The following is an 8,544-nucleotide window of genomic DNA, read 5'->3' on the forward strand; positions in this document are numbered from 1 at the left end:
TGAAGAACATATCAATAATTTCATGCTTTCTGTTAATCTCAACGGAGTTACCAATGAGGATGTTGTCGTCCGGCTTTTTCCCTACACAATGCAAGGAACAGCCGGGTCATGGTACTTTTCATTACCTTCTGGGTCTATCACAAGTTGGGACATTTTTCAAAGTCAATTCCTTACCAAATTTGGCGATGACAGATCAACGGCGACGTTAATAAATGACCTATCCAATCTTAAAGCCAAGACTAGAGAACCCATCAAAGACTTTAATTTACAGTTCAATAAAATCCTCAACAAAATTCCTGCTCCTTCCCAGCCCAGCGAAGAAGTGAGATGTGAATGGTATATTACGGCCTTACCATCGAAATTGGCAATCTTCGTGGATAGGGCAAATAAGACAACCTTAGTTGAAAACTTGACAGAGGCGATAGCAGTAGAAAAATGCGTAGTGGCCCTAGAAAAAAGATTTGCGATAGAGGAATGCAAATCTAAGAAAGTCTCCTACAAGGAAGACCCCAAGAAGAAACAATCGAAAGATCCTTTCGATTTGGAAGGATTACAAAAAGTGTTAAAAACCATGTCCAATGAGATGATTGACATAAAAAAACAAGTAGTAGAAACTTCTTCGAGAAAGCCCTACAGAAATTTTAAAAGAAATCCTTCAATGGAGGTGAAACCGCCCAACGCTATCTCAAACGTCAAATCCGAAGAAGAAGAGAATACCACTGAAGGGCAGACCGATGACGAAGAAGTTGTGGAACTACAAGGAATGTGGGATTCATCCTCCCACAAGAAGAAGATCAAGAAGCATTTCTGGTTAGTACACGAAGCAAAAATCAACTTGATCCTCCCCAAACTACCCCTAAGCAGAAGGGTGCAAGCCCTACAGCAAAAGATAAAGTCGCAACAAAGAAAACAACCACTAAGGCGACTCAATCTAGCCCAGTCCAACCAGATCAAACACCTCCATCAAGAACACTGATTGTGTCGGATGAAATGGAGTATAACATTATTGATTCCATGAAAAATACTAGGGCTAATATCACTCTTTATGAGTTGAGCAAATTGAAACATCAACAGAAGATAATGATGAAAGAATTACATGCCGTGCCTACTACATCTTTGCCTACAGCTGTAGCTTCCCACAACACGGGAAGACCTCCAACCAACACGATCAATAAGATTGACCCAAATTACATCGCCTTGATTGGAGGGAGATCAAGGTCTCACACTCCCCCTTTTCTTCTCACTTATGAAATTTTCAACAAAAACGTGCACAATTGTTTGGTAGATTCTGGTGCTTCAACGAATATTTTACCCAGATCAATATGTGCCAAGTTGAATGTTCAACCGCAAAAATCCGCAATGCGCATAGTCCAGCTTGATCGATCCCAAGTCAAAGTGATTGGTGAACTTAATCAAGTGACCATAAGATTGTCATCTAACCCGAAGGTGTGTCAGGTTATTGACATTCTAGTAGCTGATATCCCTGAATTCTATGGCTTAATTCTTAGCAGGGATTGGTCCGAAAAACTCCATGGATACTTCTCAACCGACTGGTCGCACATGTGGTTACCCTACAATGGTAAACCGAATCAAATAAAGGTTGAACGAGAGTTACACCAGAAGTACATAGTGACAGAATTGGAGGGAGAAAATGAAGCAATAGCATACAACAGCAGTATCATAGGAAACTACTCGGTAGATTCTTTCCTCGGCAATTTTAATGCTCATACCTCACCTTACTTAGAAAATTCAGTTTTGTCCCAAGTCGAAATTTTTTCCCAAACTGATGATTCGAAGTGTGTTAATTTTTTAGATAACTCTGTAAATACATCTTTGTTTTGGAAATTATATTTTGATGGCTCCAAATCTAACGAGGGAGCAGGAGCAGGATGCGTTCTGATTAGCCCAGACGGAAATAAGACCATGCTTACGTGCAGACTTGAATTCGATTGCACAAACAATATAGCGGAATACGAGGCCTTGGTGCAAGGCCTATACAAAGCAATTGGGTTGAACGTTAAGTACCTTCAAGTCTTTGGAGACTCTGAGATTGTCATCAAACAGGTACGTAACACCATACATTGCCTATTAGGTCATTTGAAGCACTATCAATCTTTAGTTCAAGATCTGACTACACATTTAATAGCATTCAATATTTCGTCAATCCCAAGACTCCAAAATGCGAGCGCAGACCTGTTAGCTAACGTAGCCTCTAGACTTATTCCCTCCGAAGATTTTAGTCCAGATAGATTCTCAATAGAATTAATTTTTAGACCGTCCATCCTTGACAACATTACAAACTGGAGAGTATTCAATGACGATCCAGACATTGTAAATTTCCTCACTTCTGAAGGATCCTACTCAAATCAAATAATTAACGAAGACCATCACGATCACCAAATACAATAGCATAGCACTGATAATTCTATACCTAGGTCAGTGGTTAAGTTAGAAGACTTATATGATTTGAAAAGTCGGTTTAAAAGGTCTACCAATGCTAAACTTTACAGTTCGACTCTGAACTACGATTTAGTAAACCTAGGAACCGATGAGAAACCACAAAACGTTAATCTAGGCCACAGCCTAGCACCTGAAAAGAAATTAGCATACATCCGTCTTTTGAGACAATACAGACATGATTTTGCCTGGAACTACGATGAGTTGAAAACATACGACACTTCTATCGTTCAACACACTATCCCGATGATTGACAATGAAAAACTTGTCCAACAGAAGCTCAGAAAATTCCACCCCAATTTAGAAAATCAGATAAAAACTGAGCTAAATAAGTTGTTGAGAGCCAGAATAATCTTCCCCGTCAGACATTCCAAATGGGTCTCTAATATGGTACTCGTTAGAAAGAAAAACGGAGATATTCGAATTTGTATTGATTTCTGAAATCTCAACAAAGCCTGTCAAAAAGACAATTTTCCCCTCCCACCTATGGAGCAGATATTACAGGCAGTAGCAGGCTCAGAATTAATGTCTTTTTTGGATGGATTTTCAGGATACAATCAAGTGCTAGTGCATCTCGATGATCAGTTAAAAACCACATTCCGAACTAAATGGGGCACATATGCATATCGGAAGATGCCATTTGGTTTGATCAATGCTGGCGCTACATTTCAGAGAGCCATGGACATTGCATTCAAAGGTTTAGTCAATAAATCTGTAGTGATTTACTTGGATGATATAACAATGTACTCCAAGAAGCGAAGCGACCATCTCAAAGACTTGAAACAAATCTTTCAACGATGTTTAAGGTATGGGATTTCACTTAACTCAAAGAAATCTTTTTTCGCATTAAGTGAAGGAAAACTTCTAGGATTCATAGTGTCAAAATCTGGCATTCACATTGAACCTGACAGAATCAAAGAAATTTATGAAATATCCATGCCTCATAACAAAAAATCCATGCAATCTTTCCTTGTTCAAATTAATTTTGTGAAGAGATTTGTCCCATATTTCTCACGTATTGTTTCTCCTTTGCAAAATATGATAAAAAAGAATTCAAATTTTAAATGGGGTCAAGATGAGCATGAAGCATTCAACTTGATAAAACAAGCCATCATTAACGCTCCATCTTTAGCAACCCCAAATTTTTCAGAATCTTTTATCTTATACACATTTGCCTCAGAGAAATCTTATGCCGCGATTCTAACTCAAACAAATCAAGAGAAAGCGGAAGCTCCAATCGCATTTTTTAGCTTGAATTTACAAGGTGCTGAACTCAACTATTCCGACATAGAGAAACAGGTGTATGATGTTTTCAAAGCAATCAAATATTTCAGACCTTTCTTACTTAAAGCCCATACTAAAGTCATAGTACCGTTTCCAGTGGTAAGAAACCTTCTGATACAGAAGGATGTGGGCGAAAAAGAGCAAATTGGATCACCGCTTTACAAGAATACGATCTTGAGATCAAACCAGCAAACATTGTAAGAGGCCAAGGATTTTGCAAAATGTTGGCTGGAGCATCGCAAATTCCTGAGAATTCATCTGACGAGGTACATACGTATGAGGTAAGCCTAAACGATGCAGAATCATTATATGCTGACACCATTTATTATCTTAAGAATGGGTATGCTCCATCACACCTGGATCACACCAAGAAAAGAGCTCTGAGGTTGAAAGCTAAGCAATACCAGCTCATAAATGATGTTTTGTTTAAAAGAAATTACGATTCTGTGCTTCTTAGGTGTCTTGAGAAAACTGAAGCCGAAAAGGTTTTGCAGGAACTCCATGATGGGCCAGCAGGCGGACACTATGCTGGAGATGCTACTGCACATAAAATCTTACGTTCAGGATATTATTGGCCCACACTGTTCAAAGACTCACACAGTTACGTGAGGAAATGCCAAGTCTGCCAGACTGCTGAAGGGAAACAAAAGAAACCGTCCATGCCACTACATCCGGTAAACATCGAGCAACCATTCAGCCAGTGGGGCTTGGGCATAATAGATGAGATCGTTCCTCACTCTTCTAAGCAGCATAGGTACATCCTCACGGCAATAGATTATTTCACTAAATGGGTAGAAGCAGTTCCTCTCAAGACAGCTAATTCTGAAAACATTATTGAATTCATAGATCAATTTATAATCACTAGGTTTGGATTGCCAACGGCCTTAATATTTGATAATGCTTCATACTTTTCTGGAAATACAATGACTGAGTTTTCACTTAAAAGAGGGTTCAAACTGAAATATTCGGCCAACTACTATCTGCAAGGTAATGGATTGGATGAATCAACAAACAAAAACCTGATTAGAATTATTAAAAGAACAGTCGACCAAAACCAAAAGAATTGGCACAAAGCGTTGGTAAATGCTTTATGGGCAGATAGAATAACGAACAAAGCTTCAATCGACACTTCTCCCTTTAATTTAGTTTATGGAAAAGAAGTGGTTCTTCCAACCCACTTAGTCATTCCCTCTTTGTCTTTAGTACAACACATCGATGAGGTATCCACCTCCTCCATACAACTAAGACAAATGGAAATAATTAAATTAGAAGAACTACGAGAACAAGCTAAGAAAACCCATGCTCATCACCAATCGTTGATAAAATCCTCTTTTGACTCAAGCATAATGACCAGAATTTTTTTTCAGATGGGAGATTTAGTTTTGAAATGGGATAAGGCTCATGAAGAAAAGGGCAAACATACGAAATTTCAGAAACTGTGGCTTGGCCCTTTTCAGATTGTAGAAGTCATAGGCCCATCGACGTTTGTGTTGCAGGATTTAGCAGGTAGAAGAGATTCTTTGCCTGTTAATGGACAGATTCTTAAAAAATATTTTCCATAGAAGATCACTCTTCTATTTTTGTAGGATAGTTTTAGTTTTTATTTGTTTTCTCTTTCTTATAAATAAAACCAGTTGTAGATGGTCACTAAAAGGGTTCATGAAAAAGACACCAATTCTCTATCAGATTTTGAGCTTTTCGCTTGTACAAGTAGCAAAAATTTTCGAAAGATCTGATTTTTATTATTGACAGGTAGAGTTAACTTTAGCCTAGACATGATGCTAGTTTCAACTTCAAAAATTTGATGAAAGCAACCTTTGGTAAAAAATTGTTTTATATCAGCACAATGAAAGGTATCAATAATAAAATAAATATTCTCTGTAAAGCTACTGTTTTCAAACTTTATTATTGTCGTCCAGAGCTTTCTTAAGGAAAAACAATGACTTCCTCCCTGCTAAAGGAAATCGCAACATTCAGAAGAACAATCCGAGAAAACACTATGTCTCAAAGAATAAGAGGTCTCATCACGAGCCGGCTTATCATGATCACAGATATTATAACTTGCTGACTTTGCCAATACTGTCTACCAAAACAGGGCAACGACTCAAGATTGTTGCAATCAAAAGACAAGGGGTCTCATCACGAGCCAGCTTGTTCAGCAAAAGTGTAAATCAAGTGAATGACTGTGTCATAATTTGGCCACCAAACCAAGACATTGTTCTTTAGAGAATAAAAAAGGAAAAAGTGTCAAGAAGGGGTTTTCCTCTGAAATGTTGTAAATAACCTCAAGCAGGATAAAGGATCATTGCTGGGTAACAGGTAACCCTGTCGAGGCTATGGACGCTTGCGGGCAGCAGAGGCTCTACCTACGACAAATGAGCATATTTTAAAAGGCCAGCGCGCAGAGAAGACCTTATTTTATCTTTAAAAGACCAAGTAGTGTCTGGTGTGAATACAAGAACTAAGCCTGAGGAAACAAACGATTGGAATATGAAAAGGTTGAGACGAAGTATCAATGCTAGGATAAGGCATAATATACTCTATCTGTCCATAACAAAATTTAGATATATGAAAATCTTTCTGCTTCGGAAGTTGAAATTCAATAGAAAAACAGAGATAATTGGTTCTTCACAGTGAATCGCCATTGTTGTGGTCACCAACAACCCCCCTCTTTGATTGGTATTAGCAATAACACCAAGCAAATGGGGACCCTTAACAAAAAATCCAAAAAACGTTTTATCAAAACTCTGTATTTTGACTCCCTAAAGCTATATCGCATTGCGAGAAGAGAACGAGACGTTTTCCTATGCGCATAATGAGCTGCGAAGAAGCGACACGAAATTCATCGCATCGCTTGTATTGTGAAGCTTTCTTAAATAAAAATCTTAAGGAATCGCCGACGGCCGATATGCGACGTCGCATATCGCAACATCGCATAAGCAGCACACAATGATTATAATTAAGCACGATCTGCGATATTGCGATCTGCGATATTTGCGATTTGCGATATTGCGATCTGCGATGAATGCGATCATCAAATCCTGCGATAACACATCTTAAACGACGCAATCCTCGACACTGCGATGCGAGTCGCAGAAATCACTCATCGCAAAGGTTCCTCGGCACAGCGTTCAAGGAAAGCTGTCTGCAGACCAAAATTGGGCGCGCACCTTAAAAAGAAATTAATGATTGTACGCCAAAGTATCTGAAAAGGATTGTGTTGTGTTTTTCGAAGAGTCAGTTCATTATGAGTGTCATGATTATGCATTCATTAGAGCTTAAAGCTTTCATGTCAATCTTTTCGTCGTTACTCTTTTCCTTTGCGTAAACTGTAAGACAGCAACTAATATAAATCAATGTGCAGGAAACATCTAAGGAAAAGGGGAAAGCGTCAATACTCGGAGAACAGAGAAGAAATGCCTTCGCAAACGGATGCCGCATGCAGCAGGACCACGGATTCCAGAGTATCACTCAACAGAGACTGATGGAAATAGACTATCCAAGACTCAGAGTCAAAGGCGCACAAAAGCAGCATGTTTTCAAAAGATCCTGAAGCTTAGACTGGGTAAAGCAAAAAGAAAAACGCTAAAGGAGGAAAACGCACCAGAAAAGCCTGGAACAAAGAACGGAAACAGTTTTCAATACAGAAAATTGTTCAGAGAGCAAAGTCCCTAACTTGCTCAGTCATTCGCCAGGCCGGAAACCGAAATAGCAACAGCACAATCAGTTTGAGAGAAATTTGGGATATTACCAAGTATACACATAGCGAATACACCAAGCCAGAGGAAAATATCTTCCAGTTTGTCAGAAAGCGGTGCCAGCTCTTGTTGTTTCTATTTTCGTAACTCAAACGAAAGGAGAAGACAACCAGCCGACTCTTCCCAGGCGAATGTTGCATTGCTTACAACACTAAGGAGCAAATACAGAAACGGTTAGAAATTAGATTCAATTTTTAGAAATAATTTTCTTTAGTTAAAGGGCGGTCATTTGAAACCGTGTCCTAAATTTATGTAATTAAGATTAATTAGTTAGCAGTATTTAAACCCTTCTTAGGCATTTGGAGAAGGGTCCGGAAATTTGTCAAAAAACTTGTCCTCAGAACATGCACTTTTGCACTTTCAGAGGGGTTTTTGGTGAATGGATGGATCGATATTTATCAATGTTTGCATTTAATGTCTGCTACTGATGTTGCACTTTTGTACTCTTAGTAGATGTTAGAACAAGTAGAGATAAATCGTTATTTCTTGAAGCTTATGAGTGGAACCAGTCATAAATGGTACTTTTATCTCTTGACCTGTTTCTGTTCATATTCTTAAAGTGATATGCAGTTTTCAGTTGTTTATACGTTAATGCATGAATGTGTGGGTTACCATTTGGCACTTCTGTACGGTGGAGTCATTTATTTGTGCTTGATATATGAATAACTTATTATGCGATATGTTGTTCACAACTGTTTTGCCTAACCTTTTATGCAGAATGGTTTATCTTAATTGATTTCTATTCTTATGATAGCTGAATGATCTTTATTACCAGTTATTGTTCGAAATATTTTTAGATCGCATAATAGAAGAAATACACCCCGGGTTAGTGTAGATTAGATCTGTTGTTTTTCCTTTATTAGATTACAATAGCATAGAGTTAGCTTAGAAGTTTGAATTAAATTAGCTTAAAATACTCCTAGATCAGCATCATTCAACTCTACACACACACACACCCCTTAGATTGGGAAACTGGTCCCATTATCCCTAGTCGGACCCGCTATACCAAACGGATAAGGAGATGCCAACCAAGGTCCAGACCGGG

Source organism: Pinus tabuliformis, chromosome 9 (assembly GCF_031772625.1).
Source record: "Pinus tabuliformis cultivar Carrire ecotype Pingquan chromosome 9, CPIR1, whole genome shotgun sequence".
Classification (NCBI taxonomy): domain Eukaryota; kingdom Viridiplantae; phylum Streptophyta; class Pinopsida; order Pinales; family Pinaceae; genus Pinus; species Pinus tabuliformis.